Consider the following 23,660-nt stretch of genomic DNA (forward strand, 5'->3'; position numbering starts at 1 on the left):
CGGCCTCCCTGCTGCCGGCGACCCCAGGCTGTGGCCACAGGGGCCTCCAAGAAGGGCAGCTGCCATGCCCCCCGCCTCACCCTCCTGGTGAAGGGCAGGTGCCACTTTGCCCATTTCAGAGATGACGCCTCTGGCATTCAGAGAGGTCGCGCGACCTGCCCAGAGCCACACAGCTGGTCAGTGGTGGGACTCGAACCCTGGACCCTGCAGCCCTAAGGGTGGGCACCAGCGTCTGTGCCCCACAGCACCTGGCACCGTCCCTTCCGAGAAGCATCTGTCGTGTAAGTCGGTCAACAAATGACTGGGGTGGGAGGCCCCGAACCGCAGCAGCTGCCCCTGCCCCTGCCCACCCGTCCTCACTCACTCAGCGTCGGGCCAGGGCCTCCTCCTCCGGGCCTCCCCAGCCCCCGGCTTCCCTCTGGACGGTTCCAATCGCACCAGGGTCTGTGCCTGGTCACACCCGCCCCATCAGACCGGCCCGTCTGTGTCTTTACGGCAGCTGCCCCGCGGGCTTAGCACAGGACCCCAGAACGTCCGGAAAATACAGAACAGGTGGAAGAAGAAACAAACTGCCAGAGAAGTTACCGGTCCCCGTCTCGGTGCGTGTCTTCCCTGTGCTTTCTCCACGCCTGTCTGTGCGTGTCTGTCAGACGCCACCCGCAGCATCCTGAGCTGAACCCCCACCACCCTGGAAGGCGGGGAACGGAGGCCCGTCTGCATAGACAGCTCCCCACCCTGGAAGGCGGGGAACGGAAGCCCCGTCTGCATAGACAGCTCCCCACCTGGGCCCTCCTGTCCCTTAACCCGCGTGCCCTGGATGTCTGGCTCTCACTGGCTGTCTGCCATTCACCAGGCACTGCTGGGACCCCACCCTCTCACCCCAGCCCAGCCCTGGGGCCCAGAGACCAGCCACACACAGCCCAGCCCTCGGAGCTGCGAAGCGGCACACGACAGGCGCCGTCTCAGACACAAGGGAAGAGTCCAGGCTGACGGGGATGTCGGGAGAGCACCAGCCCAACCTGCCTGGAGCAGCCAGGAAGGCTTCCTGGAGGAGGGCGCCTTTCAGAGGCTTGGAGAACCAGAAGCCCAGCAGGCAGAGGACAGGGCAGGAGCGGGAGGCCTGCGTGCAGGGGCAGCGGCGAGGGTGCAGGACGGTGGGCTGGAGATGACCCGGCCGCGCACAGCGCCCCAGTAGCTTGGACGCGGCCCGGCTCTCTCTCACGGCTGCCTGGCGAGGGGCTCCGGGGACCAGGGCTCCCCTTCGGAGCTCACACCTTGGACACGACGTCCGCCTTCACATGAGCTGGAGCCCAACGCCCCAGACACCGGGTCCCGGTTGCTTCCTGGGCAGCCCACGGCACAGCCTGCTGGGGCCTGTCTGGAAACCGGGGCCGTTCCAAAGGCCGATCTGCGCCAGCCAGGCCTTGCAGATGCGGGGCCGTGAGGAGGAACAAGGACACGGGTGTGAGCCTCGCTTGCTCACAGGGAGAAAGCAGAGTTTAGCCCCAGTTCACAAATCCAGGACTAGGACTCAGAGAGGTGGAGCAACCTGCCTGAGGTCACACAGCACAAACCCACCCCTCTCTAGATCCGTGGGCTCTCCGCACCACGGCATAAGCTCCCCACAGACGAGTCCACCCAACGTGTCCCCTGCTGGTCCCCGGAGCCTAGGACGCTGGCCTGTGGCCAGTGCCCCCAGAATGTGTTTTATGAATGAGTGAACAAAAGAAGCCCCGTGCCGCCTCCCGCGCCACGCAGCAGTAGGAAGGAGCCATCTGCTACTGTTTTTTGTTGTTGCTGCTACTCTGAAAATCAAAAGCACAAACCCGAAGTCACAGCACTGTGCCACATCAGAGTGGACGGACATCCCAGCTCAGTTCCGGGCTGGAACTGAGCAGGGCTCCGCGGGGCCGGGAGCATACAGCAGGGTCTCGCAGTCCCACGGACGGGGCCGAATCTCTGCTCGGCCACCAAGAGCCCTGAGCCCCGACACACTGCGCCCACCTCTCCGAACCTCGGTGCCCCACTGCCAACCCCGGACGCAAAGAGGACCTACCTTGCCGGGTGCCAAGAGGACCCGGGAGGCGGGGCGCTGCCAGGGTGGGCTCGGGGTGGGGTCCTGGCCCGCTGGGCTCCTCTGCCCTGCGACCTGGCCGGCCTGCACCTCCGGGTGAGCTCTGAAACCCCGCTCAGCCCTGACCACGCGGGGTGCCCTGGCCTTGCGGGTGGCCGAATGGCTTACACATTGCAAAGACTGCGAGGCACCCACGTGGCCAAAGGGCGGAGGGGCCCGGAGCACGAGGGCGGGCGGCTCGCTGGGCCCCCGTGACTCAGCAGAACAGCCAGGCTGCGGGCCCTGGGTGGGAGCTGCCCCCGACTGCGCCCCGCGCGCAGGGAAGCCCAGCTGCCGCTGATGAATATTTTATCGCGGCTCCCGGAGACGTCCCCAGGAAGGTGCCCGCAGCCTCCGAGCCCACAGAGCACCCCTTCCTGCCCGGACAGGAGCAAGTGGCCGGGGCAGCGTGCAGGGGGGACGGGGGCCCAGACAGCTCATGCCTGCCGGCTCTCACTTCAGGTCAGCTCAGCAAACACCCCTGAACCCTGCCCCCACTCTGCTCCACCCTGCGCCGGGTGCTGGGCGCTGGGCTCAGCCCCCGTGCCCCGTGGACAGCTCCCCTCCTCCTCTTCACCCTGCCTAGAACACCAACACTCTGCTCCGGGGCCCAGGCAGATACCCATCCTGCTGGCCCAGGGCCACTGCCACCTCCTCCAGGAAGCATTCCTGGCTCTCCGCTTCCCGCTGTGTGACCGTGGGCAGGCCCAGCACACTCTCTGAGCCTGTTTCTACAAAGGAGCTATGATCCCCACCCGTGGGGGACAAGAAGAGATCGGCTAACTGAAGGCTCTCCGGCACCCCGCCCACACAGACTCGCGCCACCTGGCGGGAGCCGCACACCAGGACTCAAAGCAGGGAACTCGGGTGGGCACGGCTGGGAGTGCGGACTGTCAGCCCGCAGCGTAACTGGGGAGACACGACCTAAATGAGAACAGTGACCTCGACCTCGGTGACAGTGGCCAGCACACTGTGAGCCCCTGCCACGTGCCCCTGCCACCTCACCTGCTCCCCTCATTCACTCCCCCCAGACCCCTGTGGCAGGGGTGTTGGCTCCCACCTGTCATCAGAGCAGGAACCTGAGACACAGAGAGGGTCAGGGCCCTGCCCAAGGTCACACAGCTCTCCACATCACTGCGCACACGGAGGCCCCACGGGAAGGGGCATCCCCAAGGCAGATGATAGGACATCGGTGGGGCAGGACACTGCAGCCACCAGAAACTCGTCACTGCTGCCTAGGAAGTCCCGGACTGCTCAGGAGCAGGACAGACACTCACGATGTCACATCCAGCAAAGAACGCGGGAGATGTGGTGAGATGAAACCACTTCTACACCAGGGTGCATTTATTGGGGGGGGGGGGGAAGCCTGGAAATGGATACACAAAAACGATGATGTTCAGGTGGCAAGGTTACAGGTAAAATCAGTCTGTTTTCCAGACTCTATACAATACGTGCCCGTCGGTTTTATAATTTAAACTTTCCTTAGAAGTAGGATTGGTCCACCTCTAGGAATTATTGAGTGCCTACTGCTTATCCTCCTTGTTGAGCGCTTTCTCCTCTCCCAGCCTCAGGCCTGGTCTGTGGGAGGGCTGAGACGGCCAGAGCTGTGAATGATGCAGAACTTGGGGCCGCCCTCCCCACCGCTCCACGGTGGACCTCTTGGCCCCTTCAACCCAGCAAGGCCAAGGCCAAGCCCAGGATCTTCTCCCTGTCTTCCCTTTCCACGTTGAGTCTATTGTACCGGGGACCATCACCACCACCTACCCAAGTCCCAGGTTAATAATCGCAGGGGCTTATAGAGTAGTGAGCTCCCTGTCACTGAAAGTAATCAAGCAGAGGCTGCATGTTTATCCACCAAGAAACGGCCACGGTGCATGGCTTTCAGACCATCTAAATCAGATCCAAAAGTGTAGCCATGGACAAGACGCTGATCTCTGTGTGCCTCTTCTTTCTCAGCTGCACAGTGGGACCACAACAGTAACTAACCTCACAGGGCCTGCAGAGGGCAAATGAGGGCAAACATGCAAAACCTCTCAGATGCCTTCTGGTGCAGCACAGGGCTGGATATGTGTTGCTATTATTATTTCACAGCCTTCCCCTACCCATCCTAGAAACTATGCAAGGCAGAAAGCAAAATTCCTGCTTACAGATGAGGAAACTGAGGCACAGAGAGTGACCCCTCATGGCCCCTTCCAGAGGCGAGCCCACGCTCTGGAGGCAGAACTGAGCGGAGCATGCTGTCTCTGATGAAATGGATACACATATATTTTCCTGGTGATGTTTTAAAAAGAGACCCAGACCACCTGCCCTAGCACGTGATGACACAACGGCGGGCCCCACTTCTGCCCCCGCTCCTCGGGTACCAGCTGAGGCCTTCCCTCCGCCAGGCCCCGAGAGGGCACCGCACTTGTCTCAGCACCTGTATCCCCGGGCCACCCCAGAAAGCGGGCACCAACACTGACCTTAGCCTCATGCCAACGGCAACGCCACGGCTCATGCCAGGACAGCCTTACCACGAGGCCATGTCACTACAAGACTCCCAGACCACAGCACTAAAAGATTACACAGCTAGCATTATAGAACCACGTCATTACAAGACCACAAGGCCACATCACTACAAGACTTTGTCATTACAAGACTACAAGACCCTGTCACTACAGGACTCCGTCACTACAGAGCTACGAGACTGTCTCCGTCACCTACGCTGGTCGCTCCAGTCCACGCCTTGCTCGGGGAGGTCAGGCAGGTGGGCCTGGCCCTGGGCCCCCAGCCTTTGCCCCCGTGGCTTCTGCTGGCCCCTCCTGGGCCACCTGGGGCGAGGGCCCTGGGGCCGGAAGCCGAGGGCTCCAGACCACACGGCACGGGGCCTGCTCTCTGAGACTGAAGGTTCCCGAAGTCACCAAGAAACACGCTCGCCAAGGACTTCAAAGCCCCCATCCCCCTAGGTGCTCCCCCATCAAGATTCGATTTTAAGACATAAAAGAGGGATTGCGGTTAAAAGCAAAATGAGGGCTGTGTCGTTACCTCTTTGTTCCACTAAGCCACGTCTGCATAACGGCCCAAAGTCTGATTCACACTTCTCACCTCTAACCCAGCAGATGGCGGGTCCCGCTCGCTGGGTGCCCAGACCCCCGAGGGCCCCCTGGGCTTCCGGGTGGGGGTCCTGAGGCCGGACGCCTGACCCTGCTGTCTGCCCCAGAGGGCTGCTGACACCTGCATTGGAACGGACGGCTCTGCATCCTGCCCCCTTCTGCGTGGGTCCCTCAGTCTCCAGGGCCCTCCTCGCTGTCTGCCAGGCCCCGAGGTCTTTGTGAATGAGTGACTGAGTGAATGAATGAGTTTCCCTGCCCTTCTACGGGAGCCTCACGAGAGCTCTGTTCTCACAGATGTCCCGGAAGAATGTGCTCGCATCCGTGAATGCCCACATCTGGGCCGGCTTTCCTGCTTCCTTCCCTCACCCCCACCCCTCCCAGTGTCTGCGCCCCCACTTTGCCAGGGGGTGGGAGGGGTTGACACCAGGGGTCATCTCCCAGTGCCCGTCTGGAGCAGGACGCTGGCACCATGCAACGCCACTCGCCTCTGCCCAGGCAGCTCTGCCCAAGCAGCCCCAGGCCTTTTAAGCCGTCCATTAGAAACAAAAACCCATTAGCTACCAGACGCTTCTGCAGAGACCGCCTTCCCAGCCCATGAGGACTTAGGTCCCTGCGAATGTCCCCATCACCAGGCAGTTACAGGAGCCGTGACACACAACAGTGTGAGTGTGTGAGTGTGATGAGTCAGGCATTGCACCTTGCTGTCACTGTCCCATGGTTGGGGGTAATATTATGATTCCCAGTTTTCAGATTAGGAAACCAAAGACCAGAGAAGCAAAGTGACTTGCCCAGGGCCACACAGCCAGCCAGTGGTGGAGCTGGGATGCTGACCCAGGGCTGCCTGACTCCACAGCAACCCCATCCCCGCAATTTAAACAAAGGGCTCGGAGTCCCAGACCATGGGGGACGGGGTTTCCAAGGGGGGTGGCTTGCCAGGGACACGGCAAAGCCTCAGCCTTAGGATGGCCCTTCTTGGGCCCTCCTCGCTGCCTGCCAGAAGGAGACAGATGACCTTGTCACCCCCCCCATCCAGCCCTATAGCCCAGCGGTGCTCACACCCGAATGTGCACCAGAATGGGGGGGCGTGTCAAATGCAGATTCCCGATGCTCCCGTCAGCAGCTCAGCATAGGGGCCCAGGAACGGCCTTTTATCAAGCATGTGGTTGAGGAGGGGGATCCCGGCGTCCGGGACCTCACTTGGAGAACCCCCAGCTCACCCCAGGAAGGATTCCCCAGGCTGGGCTGGGAGAAGGTCCGAGGGGCCTGAGGTCTGGGACAGACGTCCCCTCCACATCCAGTCCAGGGACTGGGCCTCGGGCCCTCGGGATCCCTGGACACGTGGGCACGGCCACGCTGTTGCCAAGAGCATCGCTAATCACCTGGGCAGTCATGCCGCCCCACGGGGCCTTACGGCCGCTGTCCATAGCTGTCACTCCCAGCATGCGGCAGAGGGCGAGTGGAGGCTGTCTGGAGGGAGCGGCCCAGTGGCTGAGACCACATCCTGTGGCCCTTGGGCCAGGGACCCCCCCCCCCCCAGTGCAGCATGTGCTCCCTCCCTTGGCTCTACTGGAAAAAAATCTTAGAAAGCGTCAGGCCTGCCTGGAACGAGGTCTAGTGATTAATGGATCTGGCCCGAGGCTCAGAGCCCTGGCCAGGCAGACCTGCCAGTATCCTCACCTGTGCAGGGATGGTGGGGGGTCCCCCCAGGGTCCCGCCTCCCAGAGCCCTGAGTGCCGCAGCCCCAGGGCCTCTGCCCTGGATCTTCCTGCTGCCTCTCCCCCACCAGTCTGCAGGGCCAGCTCCCTGCCCAGCATGGCTGGAGGCCCAGGCCAGAGGCCAGAGGGGCGGGGGCTGCAGGCTGAGCCAGGACAGGGCTCTGAAAGGAAGGCCCCCCATCTTTGTTTGCTCTATGAAGGGGGGCAGTGGATGGGGAGGGGATGGCTGCGATGGGGAAGGGTGGTGCTGGGGAGGCACATCTGGAGACCAGGCAGCTGCACTGGGGGCTGGACGGGGACCCAGAGAGACCCACCCGCAGAGACGGAGAGAAACTCAGAGATAAAGAGAAGGGGGCGGGGCGAGGGGCGAGAGAGCCAGGGAGAGGGGACGAGCTCGGGAGGTCCCGGGAGACTGCGAGTGGGAGAGGCTGGGCCCCCACCCAAGCCGGCCCGCCCTGCCCTGCAGATGCCGCCTGACCCCTACCCCACCCCGGGGCCCCGCACTCGGCGCCGCCGCACACGCGCCACCCCGCCGGCGCCGCCCGGGCCCCCGCCGTGCGCAGGGCCGCGCGTGGCCCCCACGCGCCCCTCCCCGCCGGGCCTCGGGACCGTCGCAGCCGCTCACCTTGGTCCCCGCGCCGCCGCCGCCGCCGCCGCCGCGCAGAGCCGGAGCCGAGCCCAGGGCAGGGGAGGGGGCCGCGGAGGCCCCGCCCCGCCCCGCCCCGCCCCGCCCCCCGGCCCGCGCGGGGGCGCCCACGGCCGCGCGGCCCCGGAGCTCGGGCGCTGCCGGAGGGACCCGCGCGAGGGCGGCGAGCCGGCCGCGGCACGCCCACCCTCCCCGGCCACCGGCGGGGCGCGCGCCCACCCTGCCGCCCCGCCCCGCGCTGCGCAGGCCGAGGGCGGTGCCCGCCGGCGCGGGCGTCCCGGGTCACCGGGCCCAAGTCGGCTCCTCTGCCCGCGACGCCGCCGCCCGCTGCTGGCCGGTCCTCGGAGGTCCCCTGCGCGCCCCTCCCCAGGTCCCGGCCGGGAGGGAAGACCCGACAGACCCAGCCCCCGTCCGGAGGGTGGGGGATGGGGTGAGCGAACGGATCCAGCGACAAAAAGTAGCAGCGGGGCTGCGGTTCTCAAAGTGTGGCCTCGGCCTGCCCTCCCGGCCGGCCACGGGGAACTTGTTAGCAGAGCGGTTCTGGCCTCAGCCACACTGCAGGGGCCCGGCTCTGGGTCGGGCCGGGGTTACCAGCCCCCGGGGCGAGCACAAAGTTCTGTGCGGTTTGAGCAGCAATGCCCTGGTGCAAAGTCCCACCCTGGCCCCCGTCCCGCACCCCGGTGTCTCTAAAAGGATTTCTTTTTTTTTTTTTTTTTGAGACAGAGTCTCACTTTGTTGCCCAGGCTAGAGTGAGTGCCGTGGCGTCAGCCTAGCTCACAGAAACCTCAATCTCCGGGGCTCAGCGATCCTCCTGCCTCAGCCTCCTGAGTAGCTGGACTACAGGCATGCGCCACCATGCCCGGCTGATTTTTTGTATATATATTTTTAGTTGGTCAATTAATTTATTTCTATTTTTGGTAGAGACGGGGTCTCGTTCTTGCTCAGGCTGGTTTCGAACTCCTGACCTTGAGCAATCCGCCCACCTCGGCCTCCCAGAGTGCTAGGATTACAGGCGTGAGCCACCGCGCCCGGCCTCTAAAAGGATTTCTTTTCGCTCTTCATTTAAACAGCCCCACCGAGGCGCAGGGTTTCTCCGTTGTAAACGTGGTCGTCGTGGGGGCGGGGCAGGATTGCCAGGCAGTGCCCCTGCAAGCCACCAAGCATGGGCCGGTGACCAGGCCAGGCCATCCCGTGCAGATGGTCACTGGTGGTTGTGGGTCTTAGAGTGGGGTTGATTGTTTTAAAGTTTTGCAATGCAATTGCGCAAATACTTGTGTCCATATTCAGTACTAAAACATACTTTCCCTTCTCATCATTGTGCTTGTTTGAAGCTAAGTCACTCGATCCCCGGAAACAGGGCAAACATGAGGCAGGCCCGGCGGCGGCCGGCCTTCCTGGTGACCCGACTCCAGGAGAGCGCGTGGCCTGGCGGGACCCTGAGTGCACTAGTGGGGTCCACAGAGCGGGGAAGGAGCAGACCCGCCTGGGCGCAGGCGGGGCGTCCCAGAGGGAGGAGAGGGCTCAGGACAGAGACCACTGCAGGAGCAAACTCTGGGAACCTACAGCTTCGGGCCAGCATCTAGACTGGGCAGACGGAGCCTGGAGGGGCTGCTGGGGTGTGGCCGGAAATGGGGTCCCAGAGGTGCCTGGGGCAGGTGAGAGCTCTTCTGGGCCTTTTGTTGCAAGAGGGATATCCTGGCCTTGGAGGGACCTTTGAGGTCATTCAGTCCAGCCTCTTGAGGTGTGATCACTAGGACCCGCCACTTCTCTTAAATTAAACTTTCTTATTTTGAGATCATTGTAGATTCACATGCAGTTTTAAGACATAGTGCAGGCGGGAGGGAGGTGGAGGGGATGGGTGATGCGGGTGGAGCACACTGTCTGGGGGATGGGCACATTCGTAGCTCTGGCTTGGGGATACAAAGGCAATATTTGCAGCCAAAGTGTTCCCCCATAATATTCTGAAATTTAAAAATAAAAAATAAAATACTACAATAGTAAAAAGCATTAAAAATAAAAGAGGGAAAGAAATACTATAGAGGGGTCTCTTGGACCCATTTTCTCCCACTGGCAACACCTGGCAAAACTAGCACAAAGAACACCTGGCACAATGTGACCAGGAGGACACTGGCGTTGATATCATCAAGACACAGAATATTCCATCACCACAAGGTCCCGCCTGCTGCCTTCTCATGCACTCATCTCCCTCCCCCCACCTCCTGGCAAGCACTAATTTGTTCTCCATTTCTATAATTTGTCATTTCAAGGATTTTATATAAATGCAACCATACAGTATGTTACCTTTTGAGATTGCTTTTTTTTTTTTTTTTCTTCACTCAGCATAATTCCCTGAAGAGTCTTCCAAGTTGTTTTGTGTATCCGTAGTTTGTTCCTTTTTATTCCGTGGTATGGATGTATCACAGTTTGTTGAACCATTCCCTCGTCGAGGGACATCTGGGTTGTTTCCAGTTTGGGGCTGTTACAAATAAAGCTGCTATAAACACTTGTGTACAGGTTTTCGTGCGAACATACGTTTCCATTTGTCCGGGAAACATGCCCAGGAGTGCCATTGCTGGGTCGTATGGTGGCTGCATGTTTAGATTTTTTAAGAAGCTGCCAAACCGTTTCCCAGAGTGGTTGCGCCACTTCATGTTCCCGCCCGCGACGTGTGGCCGTTGCAGTTTCTCAGCATCCTCACTAGCATTTGGTGTTGTCGCTATGTTTTGTTTTTGCCGATCTGTTCAGCATGTAGGGATAGCTCATGGCTTTAATCTGCCTTCCCCTAATGGCCAACGATGTTGAAGATCTGGAAAGATCTTACGAGCTTAGCTGCCATCTCTGAATCCTTCCCAGTGAAAAGTCTCTTGAGCCTTTTGCCTGTTTTCTAATTGGATTGGTTTTTTCAATGTTGATTTTTAAGAGTTCTTTATGTGTTTCAGATACTAGTCCTTTGTTGGCTATGTGGCTTGCAAATGTTTTCTCACATTCTTAGCTTGTCTTTTCATGCTTTTAATGGGTCTTTCACAGAGCAAAAGCTTTTTAGTTCTGATGGAGTCCAACGTATCCATTTTTCCTTCTATGGAACAAGCCCTGTGTCTCTCTCCTTTCCGGCCAGAACACGAGCTGCCCTGGCAGGGATGGAGCCCCGTCTGGGAGGACGTGGTGGTGGCTTAGGCTGTCACCCCGACACTGCCCATGTGCCTGTGTCTCAGGGCCATCCCCACCTGGCCACGTGGCATGGTCTGCTGACCTCTGACCTCAGTGAGCCTGGTTCCCACAGGGCAGGGGAAGTGAGTCAGCACCTGCCTGCACACTTGGCTCATCGAGCCCTTCCCGTTGAGGTAGGAAGTGAGAAGACGGGGCTGGGCCTGTCGTCTGCAAGCACACCCGGGATCCAGTGTGGGGTCACCAGGCAGCCCCTGCAAGCTCCCGCGGGGAGAGTGGGGATCGCTTACTGTTAGATGTACGGGACCCTAACCCTTAGCGTTAACCCAGGGCTTAAAGGACCACGCAGAATAACAGCAGCCGCAAAGATAATGACAGCCCCGGTGGTTGTAACCAAGCACTTGCAGTGTCCCAGGGGCTTTTCCAGACTTCCTCCGTGTCGCCCCGTTTAGCTCCTACAGGAACCTATGGAGTGAGTGTCCTCGTCTTCCTCAGTTAAAAGCTCAGGCATCCGGAGCCCAGAGTGGTAAAGCAATCTGCTCAAGGACCCACAGCTTGTAGGTGGTGCAGCCTTAACTGCAGAGGCCGAGCGGCAAGCCAGGGTGACCCACAGTGCGTTGTCCCCGTGTGGACACTTTGAGAGGGACAGGGCGCAAGACCGCAGGACGTCCAGGCGCCCAGGCAGGCACGTGCAGGTCTGCGCGTTTCCGTGTTACAGAATCTCGACGATTAAGATTCCAGCCCGATCTCTGCAAAGCGGGAGGAGCATGGGGCAATGCCAGTGGTGCGGGGCCCGGAGGCTGCTTGGCCCTCTCACCTGGCTCTGAATTTGGAGGTCATTTCATTCTTTGTTCTTACATTTTCTTTCCTGGAAGCACTGACAGTAGCTAAGATGCTGCTGTTCGCAGATGTGAGTGTTTTAGAAGAAAACTCATGTGTTGAGTGTGTCCTGGGACCTCCTTAGAAAAACACCACCGGCAAACAGAGCGGGGAAGGCCACAGGGGGCGGGTTCCCACGCGGACGTGCCTGATAACAAGAACCATCACAAAAGATGCTGCAAAAACTTCTTCCCGACGCAAAGGCCGTCTCAACCTTGCACAGAAAATACTTGTGCGAGGACATCTGCCCAGCTGCCGCCTGCCCGGCCCCAGACTGGTGTCACCCTTGTTATTGGTCCTTGTAGCCAAGGCTAATTATCTCAGAAGAGCTCTGCGATCCTCCTCATTTGTCCTCCAAACGCCTTTGTCTTCCTTCGCCTGCCTGCGATTGCGCGTGGTTTGCTATGACACCCACATTCCCACTGCCATGCCTGTTGCCCGCAAAATGTCATCTTCTTTTAGCGAGCCTCTCTCTGTTTGCTGTTTAGGTTGACACTATCTGAAATAGTCTGTCTTCCCTTCCCTGCTTTGTTTTTCTTCCTAGTGCTTGGACCTGGCATTATACTCTACAGTTGGTTATTTTTTTAAATTTTTTTAATTTTTGAGACAGAGCCTCACTCTGTTGCCTGGGCTAGAGTGCTGTGGCGTCAGCCTAGCTCACAGCAACCTCAGACTCCTGAGCTCAAGCAATCCTCCCGAGTAGCTGGAACTACAGGCATGCGCCACCATGCCCAGCTAATTTTTTCTACATATATTAGTTGTCCAATTAATTTCTTTCTATTTTTAGTAGAGACGGGGTCTCGCTCTTGCTCAGGCTGGTTTCGAACTCCTGACCTCGAGCAATCCACCTGCCTCGGCCTCCCAGAGTGCTAGGATTACAGTGAGCCACCGTGCCCGGCCTGGTTATTTCTTATTGTTGAGGTTCGTCAGGTAAACAAATCCATCTACTAAAAGGATTTGTTCTGTAAAATTGGGATTCCGTCAAAAGGCTGCACTCAAGAGTCCAGAGGCCACGTGTGGCCCCCAAGGCCGCAGGTTCTTCACCCCTGGCTTGTCCACTGGCATTTAGAACAATGTGTGGCACCTGCTGTCACCCCCTGCCCATTTGCCGCCTGCGCTGCCCTCCCTGTGACCGACCCCGCCCCGTGGCATCTTCACTGGCATCTTGTTGCACTTGACCACTGGGAGGCCATGTCTGGAGCTCAGAGGGAGGAGAGAGGATGAGGACTTTCTCCCCGTCCCGGGCCACAGCTCCTGCTGGGAGGTTCCTCCAGGCGTCAGCTCCTGGGGGCTCCAGGGGACCCTCTCCTCCCCTCGTTCCTCCAGCCCCGGGGGTGGCAACAGCCTCCCACTCTTCTCTGGTGCGCCCTAACCCGCCTCGCCTCTGTGAGCAGTCCCCTGGCGTAAACCGCCTGGGGTAAATGCTGCTTTCGTGGGGACCCTGGCTGCAACAGATAGATATTATTTTTGCCCCTTTGCAGAATTGGAAACTGAGGCTCAGAGAGGTGATTAACCATGCCCAGGGCCACGCAGCGAGTAACGACAGAGCCTGGGCTGGAGCCTACGTGGCTGGCGTCTGGAGGGATTTCGGCTCTTCTCCTCTCCGGGGCCGGGACTGGGGTTAACATGAAGGTGACCCAGGTGATCCAGAAGGCAGCTGACCCCTGGGCTCCCCAGAGAGCATGCCGGGGGCTATCCCAGCTCTCGGGGTGACCATGAGCGTCTGCGTCTTCCTCCTAGCCACCGGGTGAGAGCTGAGCGTGTTCCCCGGGCGTGGCAGGAAACCTCAGTGTGTGTCTGCTCCCCAGGTCACGTGAGGCTGCAGGAAGCCGCCGGGAGGCTCAGGTGAGGCCCCTGCCCCGGCCTGGGCGGTGGCCTGACCTTTCGCTTCCTTCCCTTCCTCTCCAAATGAGCAGATGTGGCCAGCGCCTGCTGCGTGCCGGGCTGTCCTGATGCCGTGTGGGTGAGGGGCGCTGTGGCGGCACAGGACAGCGGGGAGGACACAGGTCCTACGGCTGGAAGACCAGGCTGGGTCCCTTGTCACATGACCCACCCGCTGTGAGCCACACCTGCTAATTGCACAAGTTTGTCCTTCCATTTATTTGTCTACTCATTGGTTGAGCCATTGAAAAGTAGGGGATGAGCTTTTATTGTTGCCTGCACATAGGAAAGCCGCTTTGCAAATCTAAAGACTTGTGCAGAACTTAGTTGTCTGAGGAGCAAGTCTCACTGCCTCCCACCTCTGCCCCCTGGAGCCTGCTGGGGGGGGTGCCTCCTAACCCCCACTCGGCCAAGAAGGCCTTTGGTGCCATCGGAAGACTGGGTGAAAGCCTGCAGGCTCGGAGGGCTCTGTGCCCTGGGACCCCACCCAGTCCCTGTGGTCAGGGAGACAGGCCAGCACCCTGCAGCAGCTCACCCAGGGCCACACGGTGCTGGACAGAATAAAGACACTCTCTCCAAGGAGTCCACGTCCTAATCCCTGTGGCCTGGGCTTGTGTGACCTCGTATAGTGCTGATGGCCAGAGGAACTTTGCCCATGTCAATAAGGATCCTAAGACAGGGAGATGGCCCTGGACTATCACGAGGTCCTTATTAGAGGGGGACAGGAGGGTCAGAGTAAGAAAAGGGCAAAATGACAATGGAAACAATAAGAAAGGGAGGCTGGAAGATGCCAGCCCTATGGCTCTGAAGTCAGAGGCAGGGGCCACAAGCCAAGGAATGCAGGCACCCTAGAAGGCAGGAAAGGCAACAGGCAGGCAGATCCCCCTCCAGCGCCAGAGGAAATGCAGCTGGCCTGGTGGGCCCAGCTCCCAGGCCTCCCTGCCCCCTGCAGCTGCAGGGGCCCCTCCTCCTGACTTACGGATCGGATCTGGGACAAGAAGGTAGTCGCTGTGCAGCATTTTGTGATTTGAAGGAAAAATAAGGTTTTATGAATGATGTGACAGGTGCGTGCGTTTCCCTGTGCGGGCTCAGCTCTCCTTTTGCATTTTCGCTTCTCAGACTCGACCTTTCTCTCAGAGCTCAGGCTGGTGACATCACTTAACGTGTGGCGGGGGAGGGGGTGGGGGAGGGAGGTGCCTCGTCCCCACTGGCCATCACGGGTAGATTGTGGAGCACAATAAACAGGAGGAGCTGTTGATGTGCCTTCCTCACCCCTTCCTTCTCTCCCCTTCTAGAATGCAAAGTACTGGAAAGCAGAGCCTGGCTTTCAGCTCTGTATCCCTGAGGGGCAGCACAAGGCTTGGCACATAGTAGGTGCTTGGTGAATGTCTGGCAAATGATGGATTTACCCTGCAGATCAATATAAATGCACCACCCTGTGCCTCACACCTGTGCACCACCCCTGTGCACCACTCCTGTGCCTCACACCTGTGCACCACCCCTGTGCATCACACCTGTGCATCACTCCTGTGCATCACACCTGTATACCATACCTGTGCATCACCCATGTGCATCACATCTGTATACCACTCCTGTGCATCACCCCTGTGCACCACTCCTGTATACCTGTGCATCACACCTGTATACCATTCCTGTGCATCACACCTGTGCACCACCTGTGCATCACTCCTGTATACCATACCTGCGCATCACCCCTGTGCATCACACCTGTGCACCACCCCTGTGCATCACACCTGTGCATCACTCTTGTGCATCACACCTGTATACCATACCTGTGCATCACCCATGTGCATCACATCTGTATACCACTCCTGTGCATCACCCCTGTGCACCACTCCTGTATACCTGTGCATCACATCTGTATACCACTCCTGTGCATCACACCTGTGCACCACCTGTGCATCACTCCTGTATACCATACCTACGCATCACCCCTGTGCATCACACCTGTGCATCACACCTGTGTACCACCCATGCATCACCCCTGTGTACCATTGCTGTGCACCACTCCTGTGCATCACACCTGTGTACCACCCGTGCGTCACCCCTGTGCACCACTCCTGTGCATCACACCTGTGCACCACCCCTATGCATCACCCTTGTATACTATACCTGTGCATGACCCCTGTGCATGACCCCTGTGCATTACCCCTGTACATCACCCCTGTGCATCACCCTTGTATACTATACCTGTGCATCACCCCTGTGCATCACCCCTGTATACTATACCTGTGCATCACCCCTGTATACTATACCTGTGCATCACCCCTGTGCATCACCCCTATATACTATACCTGTGCATCAACCCTGTACATCACCCCTGTGCATCACCCCTGTATACTATACCTGTGCATCACCCCTGTGCATCACCCCTGTATACTATACCTGTACATCACCCCTGTGCATCACCCCTGTATTCTATACCTGTGCATTGCCCCTGTGCATCACACCTGTATACCACTCCTGTGCATCACCCCTGTGCACCACTCTTGTGCACCATTCCTGTGCACCACACCTGTGCACCACCCCTGTGCACCAGGTGCAGGTTGACAAGTGGAGCTAGGGTAGCCTGTGGGCACTGGAAGGGACTTGGATGAGGCCTGAGAACCCCACACTTTGCTCCCAGCCAGGGCTAGTCAGGGTGGGGAGCTCCCCACTCAGCCATGTCTCTCTTGGGGTTTGTGGGCTCCTTTGGACTCTGAAGTGCCAGCTCCACCCTGGGGCACTGTCCAAATGAAGCCCACGCAGGCAAATTTGCATTATAATATTTCCTTGTGACCCAACACCAGACCCGCACCCCCAGTCTGTCCCCCAGAATTCTGGGGCTTCCGATGGTCCCTACCTGTCCCTCTGCCTCACCCCTCAGCCCCACAGGAGGCCCGGAGGCCCTGGGGACCTCGATGCAGAGCTTGGACACTCCACCATGTCCACACCTGGGTCCTCCCACCGAGCACAGGGTGTGCTTGGTAATTTTCCTGCACACTCGAGGGGCGATGGGGAGGACCCACATTGTGCCCCACTTGGCCTCCCCGGTTCTCTGGGGAACCCTCTGTCTCCAAAGCCAGCTCGTCCTCCTGTGCACATGAATAGTTCCAGGTGCACAGAGCACCAGCATCGGACGAGGCCCTTCTGGCACCGTGATGGGGCAGGACAAAAATCAGCCTCCTCTGGCATCAAGTCTGAACGCAGACAACAGCATACGCGTGTCCAAGCCACAGAATGTCCAACTCCCCCCCCCCCACCGTCCCAGCTAACGGGGTGGCTGCAGCCGCTTCACCAATCACAGCTTCAGCCTCGTCCTGGAGACAAGGTTGGTTAAGACACCGGGTCATAGCCTCACCCCTGCTTCCTGAGAGCATCCCAGCCAGGGCAGAGGCCTCCCCAAGTCACCGAGCCTAACCCCTAAAACTATAGTGAGTCCTTCCCCACCCCCACTCGCTGAGTTGCCCCAGGCTTCCCATGCCGTGTGCTCCTTCTCCCTGGACCCGTCCACCCGGGGCTTCTCCTGGCGGTCTTTGGAGGGAGGGCTTTGCCAGCGCCCTGAGCCACGAGGCAGCCCCCTCCCTCTGACTCTCAGACTGTGGGTGAGGGGGAGCATGAGAGGGGTGGACAGCTCAGGCCGGGCTGGTGGCTGAGCAGCAGAGCAGCTGACCATCTGCTGCTGATGTCCCTGGGGTGACAGGGCCTGGCTGGTTGGCTGGGGGAGGTGACCCAGCCTCAGGCAGTGGGCAGCCTTGCCAGGCTGGGCTGGAGGGGCGGGGGCTCCAGCGAGAGCTGCCAGTCTCCCCCACCCCCAGCTTCTGCCTCAGCTGTGCTTCATCTGCTCTCAGCCCTCGTCCCGGAGGAAACCAGGCCTCCGTTGGTTGCCAGCGCTGGCCTGGACCGTGGGTCACGGGTCGCAGGTTCCATTCAGGCAGCACTTGTCCGTGCCAGGCTCTGAGGCTGGCGCTGGGAGGCAGATGGGAGCCCGGCCTGCCCTGGGGACCTTCCGGGCCAGGCTGGAGGGGCTGGAGGTACCCCCTCTCTCTCCTCCCAGCGTTCAGTGGAAGCTTCTCTCAAAGAGCCTGGGGCTCCTGGACCAGCGCTTGTGTGGCAGCCCAGAGCCTCTGGCCCTGCGTGGCCAAGTGCTCGGGCCTGCTGCCCGCCCCGGGGGGCTTGGGCCAAGGCAGCAGAGCCTGAGAGGACGGACTCAGCAGGACCCGGCCTGCATGTGACCTGGGCCACACTCCGCCTCCTGAGCCCCTGGTCCTGGGGCACAGTCACCCACCCCTCCCCTCCCTGTGGGAATGGCTTTGGTAGCACAGCCGCCCCTCCCCCACCCTGGGGGGGGTTATAACTTGGGGATGAAAGGAGTCCGGGCTGAGGCCTTTCACTCCCAGCCAGCCCTGCCCCCGCCCCTCCGGTGTGCCTGCTGGGAGCCTGGCGGAGGCCGCTGCTCTCAGCCCAGAGCCCTGCGCCAGGCAGCGGGCTCTGTGCCGCGGTTGGCAACCTGGCAGTCCCGCCAGTAATCTGTCTGCAGTCGCTGCTCTCACGTCGCCCAGCCAGAGCAAGCTTCGCCTCTGCAGGAAACCCAGGTCCAGTTTGCCTTAAAATAACTCAGCATCCTTGGTGGCCTTCTGGGTGGAGGTGGCCCTGCAGCTCTGCCGCTGTTCAGCATTGCTGGGCCTCCCAGGGCTGCCCTGACACCCCTTCCCCAACCAATGCTCCCCCACTGGAGCCAGGCCCGGGGTGGCGTCTGAAGCACCCTTAGGGTTTTTTCTACGTGAAGGATCACAGTGGAGATGGGTAGGGCCTCGGGATGAAGTTGGATGGAAGCGAGGAGAGTTGATCTGCTGTCGTGTTTCTGGCCTCTGGGGAAAGACTCCGGCTCTCACCATTTGCTGTGATGTTAGCTGTGGGTTTTCTTGGAGTTTCTTCACTGGTTGGTGAAGTTCCCTCCTATTAGTATTCTTAATTTTCTGAAAAATTAAAAAATATATTTTGCATGTATTGAAATCATAAATCATTTATTTATTTTTTTGAGACAGATTCTCACTCTGTTGCCCGGGCTAGAGTGCCGTGGCGTCAGCCTAGCTCACGGCAACCTCAAACTCCTGGGCTCAAGCAATCCTCCTGCCTCAGCCTCCCGAGTAGCTGGGACTACAGGCATGCACCACCATGCCCGGCTAATTTTTTCTATATATTTTTGGTTGTCCAGCTAACTTCTATTTTTAAGTAGAGATGGGGTCTCGTTCTTGCTCGAACTCCTGACCTCCAGTGATCTTCCCACCTCAGCCTCTCAAGCGTGCTAGGATTACAGGTGTGAGCCACCACGCCCGGCCTGAAATCATAAATTTTAAAAAATTCTTTATCCTGTTAATGAAGCGAATCACATTGATTGATTTCAAAGATTAAAGCAACTTTGCATTTCTGGAAAAAATCCAACTTGGCCGGGATGCATTATCCTTTGTACATATTGCTGGACGCCAGGCTATCTTTGTGCTGAGGGTGTTGGCATCTATGTTCAGGAGGGGTGTCGGTCTGTAAGTTTCTGCCCTCCTTCCCCGTTTGCCGGCATCGCTGCCTCCTAGCCGCAGACCTGCCTCTCTGAGCTGCGCTCCTCACTCCCAGAATAGGCGAGCGCCATCTACTCTGAACATTCCCCACGGGGATTCCCTCGGGCTCTGGCCACGGAGCCGCGGTGCAGGCCTAGCGCCTGGCGGGCACCCCGTGCACAGAGCAGGAGCGAGCGGGTGAGTCGCGGAGGGAGGCCCTGGCATCAGCACGGGCATCACACGTATGTGTCGTGTTACACGGGCCGGTCAGGGAAGCGAGACACATGAAGCCTCGCCCTTCCTGCTAAAGAGCTAGCTCCTTTCCAACAGGTTTTGTTTTTTTCTTTTCTTTTCTTTTCTTTTCTTTTCTTTTCTTTTCTTTTCTTTTCTTTTCTTTTCTTTTCCTTTCCTTTCCTTTCCTTTCCTTTCCTTTCCTTTCCTTTCCTTTCCTTTCCTTTCCTTTCCTTTCCTTTCCTTTCCTTTCCTTTCCTTTCCCTTTCCTTTCTTTTCTTTTCTTTTCTGACAGAGTCTCACTCTGTTTCCCAGGCTAGAGTGAGTGCCGTGGTGTCAGCCTAGCTCACAGCAACCTCAAACTCCTGGGCTCACGCGATCCTCCTGCCTCAGCCTCCCGAGTAGCTAGGACTACAGGCATGCGCCACCACGCCCGGCTAATTTTTTCTATATATTTTTGGTTGTCCAGCTAACTTCTTTCTATTTTTAAGTAGAGACGGGGTCTCGCTCTTGCTCGAACTCCTGACCTCCAGTGATCTTCCCGCCTCGGCCTCCCGGAGTGCTAGGGTTACAGGATTACAGGCGTGAGCCACCGCGCCCGGCCTCTAACAGGTTTCTTTAGGCAACAAGTTGGCGATTTCCAGGCCGGCCAGCCACTTCCCCGGCTTCAGGCAAATGTGGCTTTAATGCATTCAAAGCCCCCGAGCGTCGGCAGCCGGAAGGGATGCCAGCGCAGCCACGTGGCAGACACGTGGCGAGTTTTAAACTGACGTGTTTGCGGTGGCCGTGTCGAGTGACCGGTCCACTCATCTGAGCTTTCTGCCACCTGCCTTGGGCCGAACGGCAAAAACAAGCTTTGCTGGCAACACCGGGAAATTCACTTTTAGGAGCCTCGATCGCCCCTCGCTCCAAATCTGTCATCGTGGTTTGGGGATTCGGTTAGACAGTAGGGATTTTAGACGTTAGCAGGGGTCCTCAGACTTTTTAAACAGGGGGCCAGTCCACTGTCCCTCAGACTGTTGGGGGGCCGTTGGAGAGTGCGGGCACGTTCCACACGTGTGCACTGTGGGCCCGGGACGGGTCGGCCGCTAAGCAGGACAGGCGGCGGCGGCAAAAACACCCGCCGGGCCGGGTAAATGTCCTCGGCGGGCCGCATGTGGCCCGAGGGCCGCAGTTTGAGGACCCCTGCTTTAGGGATTTTGATCTTTCGTGTTATCATCGTTTGGGATCATGGCGTTTGAGGCTGTCTTTCGGGACCGTGACCCACACCCCAGACCAGGGCCCAGCACGTGGCAGGTACCATAAATACTTCTCGATTGAGTGATGGCTGAAGGAAGACTTCGGGTCACCTGGCTCTGGCTCCAAATCCTGGCTCTGCCCCCAGGGAGCTGTGAGATTTCGGGCAAGTCCTGTACTCCCAGGTCCCCAGCTCCCTCACTCGTTAAATGGGGAGAGTGGTAAAGTTGAGATGATTTGAGATGATCTGAGAGAGAAACTCCTGGCGGGCACAGTGCCCGGCATACAGCAGGTGCTTAGCCCTTTCCTGCTGTGTCTAGCGGGCTCGTCCCCACCCCACCCCCGTCTATCTGGAGGGCTCGGTGGCTCTGAACCCTGCGTGCAGCACGGCCCTCGGGGGCCTCCTGAGGAGGGGCCTCGGGTGCTCTTGTCACAGCACTGCACACTTGCAGACTCCTTCCTGGGCTCCCTGGCTGCTGGGCATCCAGGAGCAGCTTGATTGCTTTTAGAGACGGTGGGCTCACTACTCCCGGCAGTTGCCCAAGTTCTCCTTGCGGGGCTCAGGCGGGAGAAAGATCTTTGTCTGCCCCACTTGTCCTACTCTCTGCTGCCTCGGCCGGTCTGTCGCCCCAGGGGCTGGTTCCGGGAGGCTCAGAGATTCAGCGTGGACTAGAACCAAGGTAGGAAAAAGGGTCCGGAACATACTGAAGTCAGTTAGGGAAGAAACCCGCTGGCTCTTAGTCCGTTTTCCTTAAAAGCTGGTGTTGGCATCAACACTCGCGGGGGGCCCGGGGTCGTCTTTGTGTCCCCGACCTCTTCTACCTAGAAACCTCCCTCTTGTCCTCCGGGACCAGGTGTCTCTGCTGCCTCTGTGGCCCTTGGCTGCCACCGCACGTGGCCCTGGGTGGGGGCAGGTTTATCTGGGGCAGTGAACCAGCGGGTGGGGGGCCCCCAAGGGCAGGGGTTTGCCCGTGTCACCCGCCCCTGGTCACTGCCAGCCGTCCAGGGGTGGGTCATGGTGCCCTTCGGTGGGCAGGGGGTTGGCGCCGACTCTGCTCCCGGCCCTGACAGAGCTGCCCCGGTCCTGGGGAGAATGTTTCCCGGCCCCCCTGCTCTACAGGAGCCAACACTGGGCCTGGGGTGCAGAGACGGACCAGCGGGAACGGTCAGACCTGGAGTCGGGTCAGGCCTCGGCCTGGGACAGATTCTGCCCCCAGCTGTCAGGATGTCACAGTGCCAACGTCCCAGCACAGCTTGTGACCCACGGGGAGTGCTCAGAAAACATGTTCTCCACGGCCGTGTGGATGTCATTGCGTGTTTCGGGAGCCAGCTCTCCCTCCAGGCCTGACGGTGACTTGGCGAGAGGGTTTTGTCTGAGTTATGTCTCTGTCCCCAGTCCCAGCCCCGACACAGAGGGCCTGAGTCAGGGCAGAGCTGGAGAGCGGGAGGGCTGGGGGGGGGGGGGGCCTGGGCTGGTGGGAGCTTCGGCCTCCTGGGGCTCCCCTGCCCCCAACCCCGCCAGCTGAGCCCGGCCCGGCCCCCTTCCGAGGCCACGGGGACCTCGGCAAACCCCGCCCTCATCTCTCCGCGCCCCCGCGCTGTGCGGTTGCTGGCGGAAACGCGTGATTTGAGAAAGGTTTCCCTGGTTACATGGAAACTTTTTCCGGGCAAAGAGAAAGAGCTAAGTTCGTAACGAAGCCCGGGAGCATTAGATGTGCTGTTCCGGGAAGCGGCAGGAGTGGACCGCGGACAGCGTGTCCTCCCGAGAGGCCGCGCCCGGCCGGCCAGCGGGGCAGACGGGCCGAGGGAGGCGAGGGTGCCGTGTCTGGCCACCGCCTGCGCCTGCCGTCCCCGCCGCATCTCTCCGGTCTCCCGGTTTGCAGGCGAGGAGGCTGCTGGCCACGGCCACGGGGTGTGTGGGCTGCTCACACTGAGCAGCGTCCACGCCATGGCTCACCGGCCACGGCTACGCCCAGCGCAGGCGATCCCGGGTGCGGCAGGGACACCCGGCCGCGTGGCCCGCAGGCAGCAGGGAAGCGGCTCGCGCTGGAGCCCCGGCCCTTTCGAGCTGGGGCCATCACCGCTGAACAAGGAAACGCTCACCGCTACCGCCGCGCAGGGCGGCGCTGGGTTAGACCCTCCAGCGGGAACGGAGTCGCCACCAACTTTCCGGAGGCCGGTTTGGCTGCACGTTTCCGGCAGGGTGCCGACCCCGCGACCCCACTGCTGGAAACCCCCGCTCAGGGAGTCTCCGGAAATTTAGAGAAGTCTTTACGCTGTTGGAGCATCGCTCAGAGCATCAGAAAACGCCACCGTGTAAATGGCCCACGACAGCGCGCCGTGAAAGGATCACACGCCCTCCCTCTGGAACACGACGCACCCATCAGAATTAGGTTTATCACAAGGTTTTTTTTTTTGAGACGGAGTCTCACTCTGTTGCCCAGGCTAGAGTGAGAGCCATGGCGTCAGCCTGGCCCACAGCAACCTCAACCTCCTGGGCTCAAGCAATCCTCCTGCCTCAGCCTCCCAAGTAGCTGGGACTACAGGCATGCGCCACCATGCCCGGCTAACTTTTATATATATATTTTTTTAGTTGGTCAATTAATTTCTTTCTATTTTTAGTAAAGGCGGGGTCTCGCTCTTGCTCAGGCTGGTTTCGAACTCCCGACCTTGAGCGATCCTCCCGCCTCGGCCTCCCAGAGTGCTAGGATTACAGGCGCGAGCCACCGCGCCCGGCCTATGACAAGTTTTTAAGGACATGGGAAAATGCTTATGCAATCGTGTTAAATTAAAAAAAACTAAGATTCAAATTGTTACGTGGGGTGTCACCGAGATGGTACAAAATGCAGAGATTAAGATCTGAAAGAACTGCGCTCACTTGTTAGGGAGGATGATCTTTGGGTCGTAGCAATGTGGAAGGTTTTCTGCTCTTTCTAGTTTCCCGAACGTCTGGTAATAAGCGTGCATTATCGTCGTCGCAGTGGGTTCACCCCGCGCCAGCCGCAGCCTCACGCCGGAGAGCAAGGACGGCCGCCTGGCGTCACGCGCGGAGGAACTGAGAGGAGAGTCGAACCTGCACCGCAGCCTCTCACAAGGGCGGCACGGTGGGGACGGATGCCCACAACCTGCAGCTGCGCCTGGGACAGC

At 59.4% G+C, this 23,660-nt stretch overlaps 1 protein-coding gene across 2 annotated transcripts in view; it reads right to left on the reverse strand.

The window, feature by feature from the left end:
- PRR5 (proline rich 5) overlaps window positions 1-7,594 on the reverse strand; it is a 49,925-nt gene extending 42,331 nt beyond the window's left edge. The window contains exon 1 of one of the 2 annotated variants that reach the window (XM_012757527.2): window positions 7,546-7,594. The gene's annotated coding sequence lies outside the window, so the exon portion shown is untranslated. The remainder of the gene's footprint in view (window positions 1-7,545) is intronic. The other variant, XM_076006922.1, reaches the window with a different exon arrangement.
- Between the last annotated feature and the right edge of the window lie 16,066 nt (window positions 7,595-23,660).

This window comes from Microcebus murinus, chromosome 10 (genome assembly GCF_040939455.1).
Source record: "Microcebus murinus isolate Inina chromosome 10, M.murinus_Inina_mat1.0, whole genome shotgun sequence".
Classification (NCBI taxonomy): domain Eukaryota; kingdom Metazoa; phylum Chordata; class Mammalia; order Primates; family Cheirogaleidae; genus Microcebus; species Microcebus murinus.